This window comes from Dipodomys merriami, unplaced genomic scaffold (genome assembly GCF_024711535.1).
Source record: "Dipodomys merriami isolate MVZ:Mamm:240054 unplaced genomic scaffold, mDipMer1.0.p SCAF_2, whole genome shotgun sequence".
Taxonomy (NCBI): Eukaryota; Metazoa; Chordata; class Mammalia; order Rodentia; family Heteromyidae; genus Dipodomys; species Dipodomys merriami.
The window spans coordinates 5914073-5931179 of NW_027203381.1; positions in this window are offsets into that span (position 1 = coordinate 5914073).

Sequence of the window (17107 nt, forward strand, 5' to 3'; positions counted from 1 at the left end):
CACTTACCAAGATACATGCAAAGTTTCTCTTTCTCTGTCTCTGTCTTTCTCTGTCTCTGTCTCTCCCCATTTTGGATCCCTATTTGTGAAAATTAAGTAAGCAGATTTTAAGCAGATTTTTACTCACATTGAATCACATTCTTTTTAATTCTTTTTGTTTTATATAGTAAAGGCTATTTTTTTCTCATTTTTTGTTTTAGTTGTTTCTTTCTGCTTTTGTTTTTGTTTTTATCCAAGTCTTGGACTCATGGTGTGTGTCCTTCCTCTCGTAACTTTTGGGACTGTAGGTGCTATTTTCACAACCTGGCCCAGTCTTGTCTATTCTCAATTCATCACCTCATCATTTTCTGGCAAGTGTTCCACTACTTGAACTGTATCCTCAGTCCTTCTCCTTTTTTTTTCTCCTAGGCTAGCCTTGGAACTCATCCTACTGTGTAAGTTTCCAGTCTATCTGAATGACAGGCACATGTCACCACTCCTAGAACTTTTGTTGAGCTCGAGTCTCATTTACTTTTCGTTGGCTTTGAACTGTGTTTCTACTGATCTCTGCTTCTGGGATTAGACATATGAGTCACCATGTCTGGTCAAAACATTTCCATCTTTTAACCTATGGCAACAACATTTTTTATTTACTTAAGTCTACAGTCTATTTGAAGTAGAGATTTGAATAGGGTATAAGGTACAGCCTTATTTTCATTTTTCCTCTGCATGGAGAAGTAATTTTCTACATGACACTTATTGAAAACTACTTATCTACTTTCATCTAAACATATAAATTGTTTCCACACATGGGTCTGTTTCTTGACTTCTCATTTTCTACTTTGGCTCTGTCTTTTAACCTCTGTAATTTATTCAGCCATGCAAATTGAAATACGTGTTTCCTGGCTCAGAAACTATCTTTAATACAAAAACAGTTTCAGTGCTTTTGGTTTCACATTCTATTTTATTTTAGATGATTATTTTTTTCCTTTCATTTTACTCTTTCCAATGCACGTTTAAAAGATGTTTTATAGAGATCTATGTTTTACCTGTACTACAGTCATACAGAGTACAATTTTGATGATGAATATTGTATTGATGAACACACATGCTATTTTATTTCCATTTACAAAATATTAAAGAGAATTATTCACAGATGAAAGTAAATTTTTAAAATTTTATATTTTTTAAAAAATATTTTTTATTGAGATTAAGTGATTACATAAATTTCACAAATTTCACAGTATTGTGGGATAATGATACTTAGTTAAAATCACAAACACATTTTAACCTTCACCAGGCAAATTGTCATTATCATGGTCTATAATGTTTGTGAATTCTATGAGCTTTGACAATACAACTATTTCTTCCACATCAGGTGATATGTACATTGCATTCCTTTTGCTTAGTGTTAGCTGTTCCCTCTTTCTCTTTCATTCCCTCCCTCCCTTGAGTTGCTTAGTTCATTTTCAACAATATCCAGTGTCAGACGATTTTGATATTTGACAGATAATTATCTTTATTCCCCTAGAGCCATAGAGAGAAAGAGAGGGAGAGAGAGAGAGAGAGAGAGAGAGAGAGAGAGAGAGAGAGAGAGAGAGAGAGAGAGAGAGAGAGAAATGGCATCTTTTTATCTATATTTTCCATGATTCAATTGATTATTTATTGGTTTTGTGGTATGTTAGGCAAAAGTGTTTGTCTTTTGAAAATTAGTTAAATCAAGACCAGCTTCATTATATTATTACTAAATTTCTGGATATTTTGGGATACACTTTCTTCCATACAATACCAAAAATAATTATAGGAATTGCAAAAATATCAAAATCAAGAATAAGCAACAGGAGAAAAATAAGATAGTATTTGCATAAGGAAATTTTTTAACAGCTGACATTTTAATATTATGACTTCACAATCAATAATGTGATATTAGGCAGGCCATCTTCCATGTGCTCCAAGGAAATATTATGTTACTCGAGCTTATAATGTTAAATTCATATACAATTTATTCTGTTTTATTTTCATTTGGCTAGTTTTAGCTGACGAATGGTAACATAACTATTAAATTCAACAACAGCTAATGAATTCTTAGGTTTTATTGTTCAATCATCTTATATTAATTGCTGATTTTCATGGATTTTTCTTAGACCCTCTTATCTTTTCTGTGCATTGATTAATATTTTACCATAAGAGGTTTAGTTTTTGCTCAGACTTTATAGAAATAATCCTTATTTTATAATGTTTTATATCTGGCATATATCTTAGATGAATGTTTTTAAATGTTGGTATCAATATTGTTTTAACTGACATTTTCAGTTTTCAAGATAGTTCTTCCTATTTTTTGCCAGACAAGTTTAACAGGCCCAAAGAAGTATCTACTTACAACTTACTTGAGTTTTAGTATATGATTATACAGATATATTGTTAAAATTAAAGGGATTTTAATTTACTTGGTACAAGTCATATGCAGATATATTTCATAATTATCAACTAGGTTTATATTTTTCCGATTTTTCTTAATTTTTGACGTGTAACTAAAAAAATTTCAATATATTATTCCAGTATTAGTCTATTTATATTAATTACAGAAATATTTTTTTGTAATAATATTGTTATACTATTACCATATTCAGAAGCTTTTCTAGGAGATCTATATTTCCAAACTAAAGTGGAGATCATTTTATCTTTTTCCCAATATCCAAAATTTAAAATATGATTGTTGTTCTCTATTAAGTATGCATAACAATTAGCTATTAAACCTATGTCAACTTGCAGGTTTTAAGTACTAGGTCAATTGACTTCCCAGTCATTTTTCTTGTTGTTTTTTATTCAGCTTTTATTCTTGAATTACTTATGATAGCCTCTAGATGTCTAAGGAATAATTTTCTAACTATTGACCATTGGATATATTCTAATATCCTTGTAATGGTTTATAAATTCCATATCTCTGGCCTTGTTAGTTTATTTAAAATATTGCAGATAATTCTCTCTGTATGTTTACATAAATGTTACCAAAAATACACAATGATTTTTATGGTGTTTTGAAGCAGTCTTCCTTATGGTCCCCAGCTTCCATAACACTGAAATTATAGGTTCATACCACATCAATCCACTCCACTTAAATACTTTAATGGTATCTTTTTCCTTCCTAAAAGTTTTATGTATGATATTCTAGTGATTTTTAGCTTAATTTCTTTTGTAAATTTAATTTGCTATGCTTTAAAGTATAACAGAAAAGCAAATAAGGGGTTTAAGGATTTTTTTAATGCAACTACTTACTTTGCCTTTAAAATTATTTTAACTACTTACCTTGATTAAAAAAAAAACAAAGAAAAATAGATGTATATGTGTGTGTAAATGTATGTGTATATATATATATATGTATATATATGTACACAAAAATGCAAGTAGTTAAAATAAGGACTATTATATGAAGTAGAGATGATCTACTTAGAAAAATACATGTATTATTTTTTAAAACTATATTAAAACCTTATAGCAGCAGTGTGCTGCTGGCTAACGCCTGTAATCCTATCTACTCTAGAGTCTGAGGTCTGAGATTCATGATTCAAAGCTAGCCCAGGCAGGAAAAGTCCATGAGACTAACAAAACAAAACAAAACAAAACAAAAACCCAGAAAATCAGAATAGAGTTGTGGCTCACGTGGTAGAGTTCTCACCTTAGCAAAAAAGCTTAGGGACAGCACCCAGGCCCATAATTCAAGGCCTACAAATGACAAAAACAAAAACAAAAACAAAAAATTGGTATGTTGTTCAGTCCACATTGCAGATAAGAATCTGCAGTTTTGGCCAGTATAGTTGAAGTTTCATTTTAATTAAATGGTGGATTTTGTGATAAAAATATTTTGTGGAAATATATTTAGTAAACGTTTAGATAATACATTTCATAGAAAATGTAAGTACATGTATGGGTTGAATTGAGCCATCTCCCAGTATGTTAACTTCATATTCAGAACCTATATACAAGCTTATTTGGAAATAAGGTCTTTGCCTAGAGCCCAAAAGGCATAGGATAGACCCTAATTTAATGGGATTGTTTCCTTTACTGGAAGAGCTATGAACACAGCTCTACAAAGGAAGATATAATGACAAAACACACACTAGAGTGAAAGAGCTATTAAATAAAAGACATAAAAAATTGCCAGCTGCCACTGGAAGCAGATTCTCCTTCCAGAAGGAGCCCACCCTGATGATCTCAGGTGCTGATCTTTGAGCATCTTTAACTGTGAGAATATAAATTTCCATTTTTAGCCACTCAGTTCATGGCAATTTATTAATGTGGTCCTTAGAACAACAGAAAAAGTCATTTCTGTTGAAAAAAATGGTGTCTCTTTTGTTCACTGCTTATTATGAATGACTGTCACACAATCTGTGACAATAAATGCATTTGAGAAAATTTATGTGAATATTTAGTGTATATGTTCTTTCTAGGGTATAATAGCTGAGACAGAAAGAAACTTGTACCAATGTTGAAAAGTATTCTAAATTAAATAGCATAATGTAAACCATAATACTAATAATAATTACATAATACACTTTATTGAGTCAGAGAAAGCATTTAGGAAGAAACAAATATTTAACTTTTCTTGAAGAAGGTACATTTATTTATAATTTTCAAAAAGGTATTTATTTGCTGTTCTCTGTGTGTAATATAACGATGAGCCTATCTGGAAGACATAAGACTAGAAATCAGCATGAAGTCAAGAATTGAAATAAAATAATATAGATAATCGAAGCAATACAGAACCCAGAACAAAAACAGTGGAGAGTCCCATCGAAATCCTCTATAAATTAAAAAGATTCTCATTTTGCATATTATGTCAAAATCAAAAGATTGATAGAGGAAGACAATGGATTGTGTTCCCTGTGCTCAAGTTTCAGAGTGAGAACAAAAAGTAGACTCTTGAAGAAGAGGAGAGACTTGCAGCTTTTACGGAGAAGATGTGAGCAAAATGACAGGATTGCAACTCTGAGACAATGATATTGCTGGCTCCAGTCATCTCTTACTCATAGCATTATGACTGTACTGAGTAAGCTATTGTGAAATTAATGACTTCTTCATGACTGTAGAAACTACTGACATTTTATGGCAGAATTTTTGTCTCCAGTGCCTTAGAAATATTTGATTCGTGAAGATTTTTGAAAAACCTTACTTTGAGAATTAAGCAAAATATTTTTGAGAGAGAGAAAGTCATGTAATATTTATTGTCAAAGTGAAAGATGTCTTTCCCGGTCCATTAAATAAATCTAGTTAGGCTCACGCATGTAATCCTAGTTACTCAGGAGGCTGAGATCTGAGGATTGCAGTTCAAAGCCAGCCCCGGCAGGAAAGTCTGTGAGACTCTTATCTCCAATAAGTCACCAGAAAACCGGAAGTGGTGCTGTGGCTCAAGTGGTAGAGCGCTCGCCTGGAGCTCAAGAGCACAGGGACAACGCCCAAGACCAGAGTTCAAGCTCTGCAACCAACCAAAAAAAAATAATGAAAAGGAAAACAGTCTGTACAATAGGAAGATTCTACCTGGAAGGAAGTGCTGAAAAAGAATAATCAGAAGAGTAGACTTTTCTGTCAGTCATATCTGAATCTGAGCTTCTGACTTAGTAATCACACTTTTTGCTTTTCTTTCTTAAGGGAAAAGTTATTTGGGCTCAGTAATTATTTCAGTCTGCCATATTGGGGAGAACAAGGCAGAAGTGAAAGGTTTCATGCCATAAAAACCAGAAGCCAGAGCTAGAGCATCATTGTGCTAGCTGACTTTGTCCTTTTCCCCTTTCATTCCCTGTGTGATTTTGCCTGTGGTATGGTTTCACCCCAAATCTTCAACATGGGTCTTTCTCTTAACACTCTTGGGTAACACTACACCCTTGTGTACTTCACTTTCTAGGCCTTTCTCAATCCAACCAACTTGGCAATTTTATCTCTAGCCCATCACTTGTCAACTTAATCCTCAAATACATCTGAACATTTAATACCTGGCCCCTCAAATATGCAGACAACCTCATTATGCAAATCACATGCAACCTGTTTCCAAGACTTTACATGGACTTCACAACTTCAACATGTTTCAAAAGTCCAAATCTGAATTTTCCTCTGAGACTTGGGGAAAAATCCTTAAATGTAGACTTACATAAAACAACATTTTGAGAAAGATAATCTACTTTACTCACAAGTATTTCTATTATGAAATGGAAGAGCAGGAAAACAGCAAGGAAGGATTTGACCAAAGCAAGACCAAATTCCTTCAGGGCAGATGGTAAGTCTGATACCCTAAGTCCTGCCTATGTGACCTGTGATGGTGAGACATGTGGCTGGGCTTTGGGGAAACTTCTTGCTTGGCTTTGCCATGTACAACCAGCCTGGCCTTCTCTCAGGAGAAGCCCTTCACCTCTCATGAGTGGATTTCCACATTCCTGGCATCTCAGTATACTTGGATTTCCACTATAGTGTGGGTTTCACCCATGCACAACTCACATGGTCTAGTCGGGGGCTCCTGATGGGAATTGTGACCCTGGTCCATACTCTGTGGCTCCCAGGCTTTCTTCTGAAATCTGACTGACTGAAATCTCATAACTTTAGAATTCTTGGTTTTTTCCATGTTGGCAAAACCAGCATTACATGGAGTACAACATGACTGCTGCCAGTTAAGTGTTAGCCCGGGCACCTGGAACCAGCTGCCGTGGCTGCTGAGTTCCTGGGTGACTGTTGATCACTAACGTGAATCCACTGGAAAGCCTGTGCTATCAGGGTATCCTAGCAGCTATGTCTTCTTAAAGTTCTCCATGGGCATCAGGCACCAGTGGTTTCCACCTGTTAGCCTACCTACTCAGCAGGGTCCAACGTGAGAACAGAGGTTCAAAGCCAGCCCAGAAAAGTCAGAGGCTCATCTCCAATCACCACCAAAAAGCAGGAAATGGAGCTGTGGGTCAACTGGTAGAGTGCTAACATGATCAAGGGAGGTTAGGGGTAGCATTCAGGGTCTGAGTTCAAGCCTCAGGACTGGCATACACACCTCCCCCCACAAGGTTCTCAAGAGAAAGCTTTTAAATGAACTTAAATGTGAACCCTAGAAGTTGTGATAGAGTCAAACTGATCTCTGAGGTGGCCTCAAATGCAATGTATTTGGCTTATTTTTTTGAAGGTACTCATCTCTTGAGAAAACATGATTTCCTTAACCTCAACCCCTTTCCTAGCCAAAGTATACATGTGTTTTTTTCTGGAGATGGGCCTCACACATGCTGTGTAATTGATCTACTTCCTCAGATAACTTTGTCCAAGTTGAGGATCCAACCACTCCTTCTAAATCACTGGCATTGCATATGTAGCCACCATTTCCAGCTAGACTGTGCATTTCAAACATGTTTTGTGCATTGATTTTTTTTGCTCCCATTTCCCACGGTAAACCTGGCTAAAAGTTGCAGTCTCCAACCTTGTGATAACTCCAACCTTGTGATAACTGGATTGCTGGGTTACCTCAGAATTTACTCTGCCAGATTTGTTAGACCATTGCTTCAAAAACCAGCTACCCACAAGAGATCAGGACCTGAGACAGGATGCACACGAGTTCTTTGCCGGAGGAAATCATGAGTGCCCTCTCCTCCAATTCCCAATAGAGTGCTTATTCCATCAGAAACCAGCCTCTAGGGCACCGCCCCTACTGTTAGCATTCCTACCAGTGATCTCATCCTCTGAGTTCACACTGGAATTGCCCATCTTATGCTGCTTGTGTAGTTCTAGGCCTTCTGTAGACCACAAATCTAAACTTTTCCAGTTTATTCCCAGAAACCAATTTCAAAGCCCTGAGAAAGACTGTGGTAAGGTTTAGTCTTCTGATTCCAATTTTGTCATAGCAAGACTTTGTTTCTCTCTGACAAAAATCTGACACAAATGACTGAAAGGAAGAAAGATCAACGATTTCAGAGGTTATGAGTCAATCATGGCGACAGATTGTGGTAAAAAGTGAAGAAGCTGGGTGCCTGAGGCTCAGGCCTGTCATCCTAGCTACTCAGGAAGGTGAGATCAGAAGGATCTGGCTGGAAGCCAGCCCAGGCAGAAAAGTCCCTGTGAGACTCTTATCTCCAATTAACCAATCAAAAACTGGAAGTGGGGCTGTGACTTCAGTAGTAGAGCACTAGTTTTGAGCACAAAGAGGCTTAGACAGTGCCTGGTCCCTGAGTTCAATCCCTACAACTGACAGAAACAAAACAAAAAACCCCACACAAACAGAGAAGCAAATATGGCATCTAGGAAACACAGAGAGAGAAATCTTGTGCTCAGAGATTTTTTTTATTAAGCTGTAATCTAAACATAACTTTACTGTATCTTGAAAGTCTTAAAGTAGAAAATTAATTTCTCGCACAATTCTCTTAAAGTAAGGAAACAGAATAAAAAGAGGATATGATTGGATTAAGGAAAGTGTCAATGTAGTGGCTGAGGTATAGAGAGGTCGAATGCATATTAACAGCTTCTTAAAATCTCTGAGCATCTCATAAGACTCGATTGAAATATAAAATTAGTGGTTTATGAACCTATTATTGAGTTAAGTGAAACATCTAGAAGCATATTTAAAGCTATTATTTCTTGATCTCTTCTGAACTTATTTACCAAAAGAAGAGTTGAATGTATTTCTACTCAACCACAAATTCAAATACTGAATTTGTTCCCATAAAAATCCCCACTGGATTTTGCAAATATACTATAATTATATTTTAGTTTTATCCAGGAAAGCAGTAGCAAAACCTGCTGCTAAGGCTCACTTGCTTTTACATTTGATAATTCACCAGAGTTCTGCCTTTGGGATAAAAATAATATCTCCCCCCTCCAAATCTTAGCACGGTAGATTGATAGAAAAATTAAGAAAAAAATTGTTTTGTCTAAATTATTTAGATATTTTCTTTAGTGCAATTTGGGAATAGAATTCATTCTAAATCAATTGTCAATAGTTATTTTTGGGATGTTGTAAAGTTATGTACAAAGGAATCATGAAAGAAAGAGAGAATGAGAGAAAGGGAAGAGAGAGAAAGAAAAAGTGAGAAAGAAAGAAAGGAAAGAAAGAAGAGAAAGAAAATGAGAGAGAAAGAGAAACCAAGAACTAAAGCAACAAGCAAGCAAGCAAGAGGAAGGAAAGGAAAGAAGGAAGGAAGGAAGGAAGGAAGGAAGGAAGGAAGGAACAAAGGAAGGAAGGAAGGAACAAAGGAAGGAAGGAAGGAAGGAACGAAGGAAGGAACGAAGGAAGGAACGAAGGAAGGAAGGAAGGAAGGAAGGAAGGAGGGAAGGAAATGAGGGAGAGAAGGAAGGAGGGAGGAAGGGGGAAAGGGAGGGGAGAAGGGAGGAAGAAGGGAAGAAGGAAGGAGGGAGAAGGGAAGAAGGAAAGAGGGAAGGAGGAGCAGAAGGGAGAGAGGACAAGGAAATACACAACTATTAATTCAAAAAATATAAATATAAAATACAAATATAAAATGCAAAACTATATAACTCCTAGAAGATAACATAAGATACAAATTAAAATGATATTTAGCATAAGGATGATATAACTGGGAAAGTTAACAGCCAACACATGAAAGAGATAACAATAAGCTAGACTTTAGTAAAATTAAAACTTCTTGTATGCAAAAGACAATGCCAAGAAATGAGAACACAAGTTAGACTGCAAGAAAAGACCTACAAAAGAAATATCAAAGTGATTTGGCAAAAATGCTCATTAAAATTTTACAAAACAATATGAAACTCCATAATGATCAAACAATAAAACACAGGCCAAAGATTAAAATCAATGTTTCAACAAAGGACCTAAATGGATGGCAAATAAACATACGAAAAAACTGTTTGTCATCAGATGTTCTTAGGTAATTATAGATTAAAGCAAGGAGATAGCTGTTACAATAACCAAAATTCGACTACTTGCAGCACCCAGTGCTAATGGACAAAATGCGCAAGTCTTACATATTGCTGGTAAGAATGGAAGATGATACAACAGTTTGTGAAAATACTGTCAATTTTTAAATAAAACTAATTTTGCACCGAGTGCCAGTGGCTCAGGCCTGTAATCCTAGCTAGTCAGGAGGCTGAGATCTGAGGATCGCAGTTCAAAGCCAGCCCAGGCAGGAAAGTCCATGAGACTCTTCTCTCCAATAAAGCACTAGAAAACCGGAAGTGGCTTTGTGGCTCAAGAGGTAGAGTACTCACCTTGAGCTGAAGAGCTCAAGGACAGCACCCAGGCCCAGAGTTGAAGCCCCACAACCGAAAAAAAAGAAAACTAATTTTGCTATCACCACAAAAACACAAAATCCAGCAATTGTGCTCCTTGATATTTAGCTAAATGAATTTTAAAAATTATGGCTACAGATATGAATACATTTTATGAATGTTTGCAACAAATTTATGTATAATTTCTAAAGTTAAATAAAAAACAAGATGTTCCCAGTACCTAAGGGAATAAATAAAGCCATCTAAATCACAAAACATTACTGAGAACTTAAATGAAATACAAAAACATTTTGATAAAGCCCCAAAGTGCATAATACTAGAGTAAAGATGGAAATCTAAATGTCTTCATACCAGAAATTACAAAATAATGTAGATAGTAAAACATAAACTTGGAAGAATGAACAGGAAGATATGGGGATTTCAGGCTCCTGGAACTATTTGGTAGCATACTACAGTGGCAGATACACTGTCATAGTCTATGGCAAAAACCTGCAGCATGGGGAACACTAAGCATAAACCCTAAGGCAAACTATGAGCTTTGGGCCATGCTGTCTATGGAGATTAGTTGTGACAAACACACAATGCTGGTGTCAGACTTCTGTGGGGAGATGGCGTAAGCTTGTGCTGGGGGTGTACTTTCTGCTCAATTTCGGGGAACCCCAAGCTGCTATGAAATATAAAATATCAAATATCAAATATATATTTTAAAAATAGAGAAACAATTGAAAGGGACCATTGTCTGAATTATACACATATACACAATAGAGAATGTGTAAACATCATAAAGAGCAAGCATGTGAAAGCATGTCTTCTCACTATTATTAATCATTAAGGGCACAAACACTAAGACTACACGAATACCATTTTACACATGCTGCAATGGAAAAGCAAAAGTTCTGTCTCTAAAAACAATTTAGTAAGGTCATTGGAATCCCCATATTTTCCTGGTTAACAAAAAAGTAAAATGGTGCAGTGGCTTTCAAAAACAACTTGGAACTTCCTCACAATGTTAAATATGTCAATCATAGACCACAACAATTCCACTCATAGCTATAGACAGTAGAACTGAAAACTTAAGATGTCATAAAGTATATACACCAATGCTAATAGCATTACCTAACGCAGATGGAGCAGGTCAGTGGACAGGCACAGGAATGGATTACCAGGGCTTATGGAATTTCTTTTTTGGGGGTACAGAAAATGATAATGGTGATGGTTGTATATTATAGTGACTTACTGAACACAAGCCATTGAGGCTGGTAGAATTGTATGCTGTACATGATGAATTTTTAGTATATGTAGTCTATCTCATTAAATCTTCCAATAAAAGAAGGCATTGACTTTTTCCGGTATCAAAGCAAAGACTTCCATACCTTCTTCATAAACAAGTTACTGTTCATGCATCAGTAACCTAGGAGGTAAAATTGTACTTTGGAAATATTGGCAAAAGCACATTAAAATGTCAGATTTTTCACATAGGTTATCAGTTACCTATGAGATTTTCTGTGAAAATCATCCAAATAATTGGGGTGGGAGGTGGGGATTAAGCATTTGTTGTGTCTGATCCAGCAGTATGCTATGAACTAAGCCACTTTATCACCTGCCTATCTCCATTTATTTTCATAATCTCTCTCCATTTCCTTCATGGTTAAAATGCGTGATACGTGTTGTTCTGCTTCAGGAAGAATCATCTGTTGTGTAATTATGACCAGAGGCTAACTGTTATCACAAGGTGCAGAAATTCTACATTATAGGCAATAGGAATGTGTAATTTATTATGCCTATGTACCTAATTGTAAATCCAAATAAATCTGGTTGGAACCATACTTGCTCAAGACTTCTGTGCATTGAGAAATTGTACTCTTCTCCACGCTGGAGAATAAAATAATTTTCAAACTTGTAAGACATTTACTCAGAAAATTCTTTTACATAGGAAATATTTCTGCTTTTAAATAATTGTAACTTGGCCCAAGGAAAAAAAATAAAAGGAGAATGACAACTTCTGTGAAGAAAGAGGAAACATTATATTTATTGAGATATGGTTATATGTGACCTGGAGACATTAAAATTAAAATGATATAGAACAATAAAGATGATATGTACTAAAGTTCATTTGTTATGCTATGTTCTCCTTTTAATTTCCAGACACACTGTCTCTATCTAGTAGTCAAATTCTGTGTCAGTGTGACTCATTTTTATTAGGGACATTCATACACAAGATATGTGACCTATTATTTATAAAATATAAAATAAAAATAGAGTATATCCATCTTCATTGGTACAGGTGTTCTTTTCAAAAATATTTTCTTTCTGTGTCTTTCAAGAAACATTTAAGTTTTTTGAGTTATCAGTCCTAGGCTGCCTTCCATTTCTTTTCCTGTGAGTTATTAAAATCTACCCTGAATCACAAAATCTTGTTAAAGTTTTAGCCATGGTGACATGAAATACTTCTGATAGGAGTGTTGCTTGCTCTGTTACTGTTGTCTTTATGAATTCTGACAGTGGCTGTGTGTGGATATCTGTGGCTCAAGCATGACCGTTAGCAGCCCTTGAAGGAATGCAGAGATAACAAAATACTTAATTAAAAATGAATATCGAATTCATTTAAGTATATTTATTCAAAATATAAATGACTGATAAGTTATTCTGTACTATTGTCACTGCTTTTCCTTCCAACTTCAAATCACGTAGGGAATTCACAAATCCTTGCGAACAGGTTTAGTGCCTGTTATTGAAGGAAGTAGTTGTGGTCTCGAAGTACTGAGACATCAGGATATGGACCAGAGTAACACCATGGAGTTGCCCCGTGAGCTTGGGAAGACCGTATCACCTAGCACACGACCCTGGCTCCTCAATCATAAACCATGGGCTGGTGAGCCTCCACAGACCCTCCAAGGAGTTCTGATGCACACTCAAAGTTGAAGAATGACCCCTCTGCATGCTTTTCACAGCCGCCTTCCTTGTTCACTTCTGGGTTGTCTGCTCATCCAGGTCTTGCAGTCCCTTTTCGAACCCAAATGCAGAAGCAATCGTTTTGGCATGTTGGTGATTAGGGGGTCTTTAATTTTTGTGGACATCTCCTCCAGGTTTTGGTATTTCAGTGACAGGTATATCCCAAAACAGAGTTCCAAACACTACAGATCTCATACATCCTTGTTCTGAGTGTCGGGCAGGGTGGTCCGCTTTGGACTTCTGAGATTCACTCAACTGAGCCCTGAGAATGAAAAAGAAAGCACGAAATGATTGGCGATGGCCGGGCACGGTGGAAGGCATATCAAGTTCTCTGAAGGCTGCAGCAGAACTTCCCATGTCCAATCAACACCTTGTTAATGCTTAGTGGGAAGCACCGGTAAGGGTCGTATTTTAACTGCAGTGTCTCACTGTGTGGTTGGCTTCAGCTAACTGGTCTAGTGTTTCTGAGTAGCATCAGTCCTAGTTTTTGCCTCTCTGAAAGATTCTGTACCTTTTCCCATTTTCCTTAATAAAAACTTGCTTTGCCATCTTGCTAGAGTATATTCTGGTGTTTCCAACTGAGAGTCCTGAATAAAAACAACACGTATTTGTTAACGATTGCTCAAACATTTCCTTGTCTTCAGCTGTAATGAGCAGCTGAGTTTTCTAGCTGGCTTCCGTTGTATTCTTAAGTTTCACATGCTTCCCTGCCTAACAAAACACAAGTGGAGCACCCACACTCTTGCTGACAGCTATAGTCACTCATTATCAAGGATCAGCTCCAAACCGAGTTTTACTCTGCATACTCTTCTGCAGTGTCATTCCCCTAAATAGCTCTGTCTCTTTGCATTGTTTACTACCTTTGATTTAGTTCCTCCACAATTGTCCTTGAGCTGGTCTTGGTTGGTGGGCTGATTTTATGTAAGTTCCTGGCTTCTTTTCAGAGATAGCTTCCAAAAGGAACTGAGCTTGCTGTCACACTGAGTGGAAGTCTATGCATATTACTTCCAACAAATCCACAAACTGTGTGTATATACATGTACACACATCATCATCATCCTTGTCTGCATCCACTAGAATTTTATAATTTAATGATTCCATGTCTACTTTGCAGTAGTACATAACATATCAATAAAATATCTGTATTGAAAAATTGAACTGTCATGGCATGTGGTAGCGTGTATTATCATATAAAATTTAGAACTGTGGAACTTTATGTTGGAAAATAATTAGTGTGTTTCCTATCTGACTCTAGTTTTAAGATCAAGAAATCAAAAAATAACAAGGGTACAGATAGGACAGTATCTGGAAAAGTGAGCCTACCAAAAGAGAGAGAATTTAAACAACTGGCTTTAATAAACAATGCAATTTTGCTAAAGCATTGCTGAAGAAGCTTTTCAGGACAAACAAAGAGAACTGTAATTCTGATTCTAATGTGATATTTCAATAAAATATGCAGAACCAAGTCACTATCAGATTTGAAACATCTCAACCACTACTGAAAATGTCTCTTTAAAATAAAATTATTCTTTACAACATCCCCATTGGCAACATTATCGTTTATGAATCAATTCATTTATCTTTCTCTGGAGAAGTCTAACAAACTTTCCAATTTTTGTCTTCACCAGATCTTCCCTGTACCTGAAGAATGAAAGCTGTTCACAGTGTATTTTTGTGGCAGTAATTGTGTTCCCAAACTCAGGGTTTATTTTAAGATGAGTAAGCATTACAGCATTTCAAAAGAATATTTCCAGCAGTTCCACGAGTAAATTGCATTAAGAGTTTGGGAAATGCTTTATCCTCTAATGAGAAGCACTATCAGACAATTTAGGCCCACTTCCTGGCTCAATAAATAAACAAGTGAGAGGCCAAATTTCCTGGCATTTTGAAGTCTGAAGTCAGCATGTGTCTTAGTTCAAAAGCTCCTACTCCTAGAAGAAAATACAAATTTGTAATTCATTAACAAATACTGACACGCTGACTAGGTATTTATCCACCATATCTTCATTTTGTTATTGAATTATGTTTTTGTTTTTACTGGTCCCCAGACTTGAACTCTGGGTCTGGCCACTGTCCCTGAACTTCTTTGGCTCAAGGCAAGTACTCTACTACTTGAGCCACATCACCACTTCTACATTGTTATTTTTTTATTTGGGTAGTTTAGTGGAGATAAGAGTCTCATGGGGACTTTTATGCCCAGGCTGGCTTCAAACTGCAATCCTCAGATTGCAGCCTCTTGAGTAGCTAGGATTACAGGCGTGAGTGACTGACACCTGGCTGAGTTATGTATTTTTTAAGAGAAAATTTGTCCATCTGTTATGGCAAAGAAAACACAAGACGCTTGGGTGAGAATAGAATGGGCGAGAGACAATAGAAGTGTGAATTAGTGCAGTGACAACAAGAAGGAAGGGATTTGTGTTTATTTTTTAAAAGGCAGTAAAATCAATACAAGTTAGCATTTGATTTGGTGAAGCCAATCAATATAAAGTAATCATAATATACTCAGATCGGAATAAATGAAGAAAAATGAAGCCTATCTAATTGAAAATAACAACAATAAACGAAATGCAGTTTTTAGAAAGGAAGAGACTGTGTGTTTATCTATTCAAGTTAAATAGCTGTCAGAGAGGGAGAGTCAAAGATAAAATAACATCTCATAATGACTGATATTTCCTTCTAAGTAGTTTACAAGTACTTCCTTTACCACACATCAACTGCCTTACCAGGGGCTTTATATTTTACAGCTAAAGCATCACAACGCTATCTACCTTGGATGCTAGAAAAGAAAATGCAACTAGGCTGAGGGATGTTGAATCCATGATTCTTAAAAACGTGTCTATATTCTAACACTAGAGAGTGTGGTGGTAATTGATAAAGTCCCAGAAAGGGTAAGATTGACCAAGAGAACAGAGAAATAATTATCTGGAAGCACAGCGTGCAGCACAAGACCAGGCTCAGAGATAGGGGGAGATGCAGATCAGATTCTAAAAATCCTTCGAGAGGACATGAAAGCACTCAACATAACTAGCTGTCCTTTATTAACGAAGAAAGAAAAGCCATTCCCCACTCCTAAAGCAGAATCTGTGTTCAAAATACAACAAGAGAAGCTAGTGTATTTAGGACAAAAACAGTGGATGTCTTACATGTTTAATGATTTTCTTCTATAAGAAATCTGAAGACAATCATTACAAATGGTTATGCAATGATCGTGAGATGAGGGAGCTAAGGAGTCACTTTTTTTTCTTAAACTCATGCTAGTGTGAAATAAGAAAACCAGATGCTTGTCTGCTCTAGGGCCATGTATGTGAGGTTGAGTTTTAAAGTCTTAACAAAACATTTGTGTTAAGGAATAGAAAACACATCAACAGAAAATTACAGATTGATGACTCATTCTGAAAATCACATGTAAAAATATGTGTTAACATTTTTACAGTTCTTTGTATTTTCTTTCTTGTTGGCAATCCCCATATCGAACTCGACCTTGGGTTTGCTAGGCAAGTGCTCTACCACTTGGTCCGTGCCTCCAATCCACATATTTATATTATTTTATGTTTTGAAACCATAGAAAGCAGCGTTTCTGTAGCCAAAGACAGTGACAATAGATAATAATTACATATCATTGTACAAATCAAGGGGAAAATGTGAATGATTTTACCACAAAGAATTGATAAAAATAATATTAAGGAGATAATCATGTTTTAACTCATCTCAGTATTATGCAATGTGTACAGGCTCAAGCATTTCATGCCACCCCGTTAATAGATAAATTGTATGTTTATTGAATCTATTAAAATAGAATATAAAAGTTTTTTAAATATTGAAAGCGTATCTCAAGCAATATTGTTTCAGGAATATAATACTGTATAAACTGTATTATAGAAACAAGACAAGAATTTTATTTGGAAAGAACAGCTGACTGCACTAGGGTCTGGAGGCTTGCTCTTGTTTACTTTTAGTG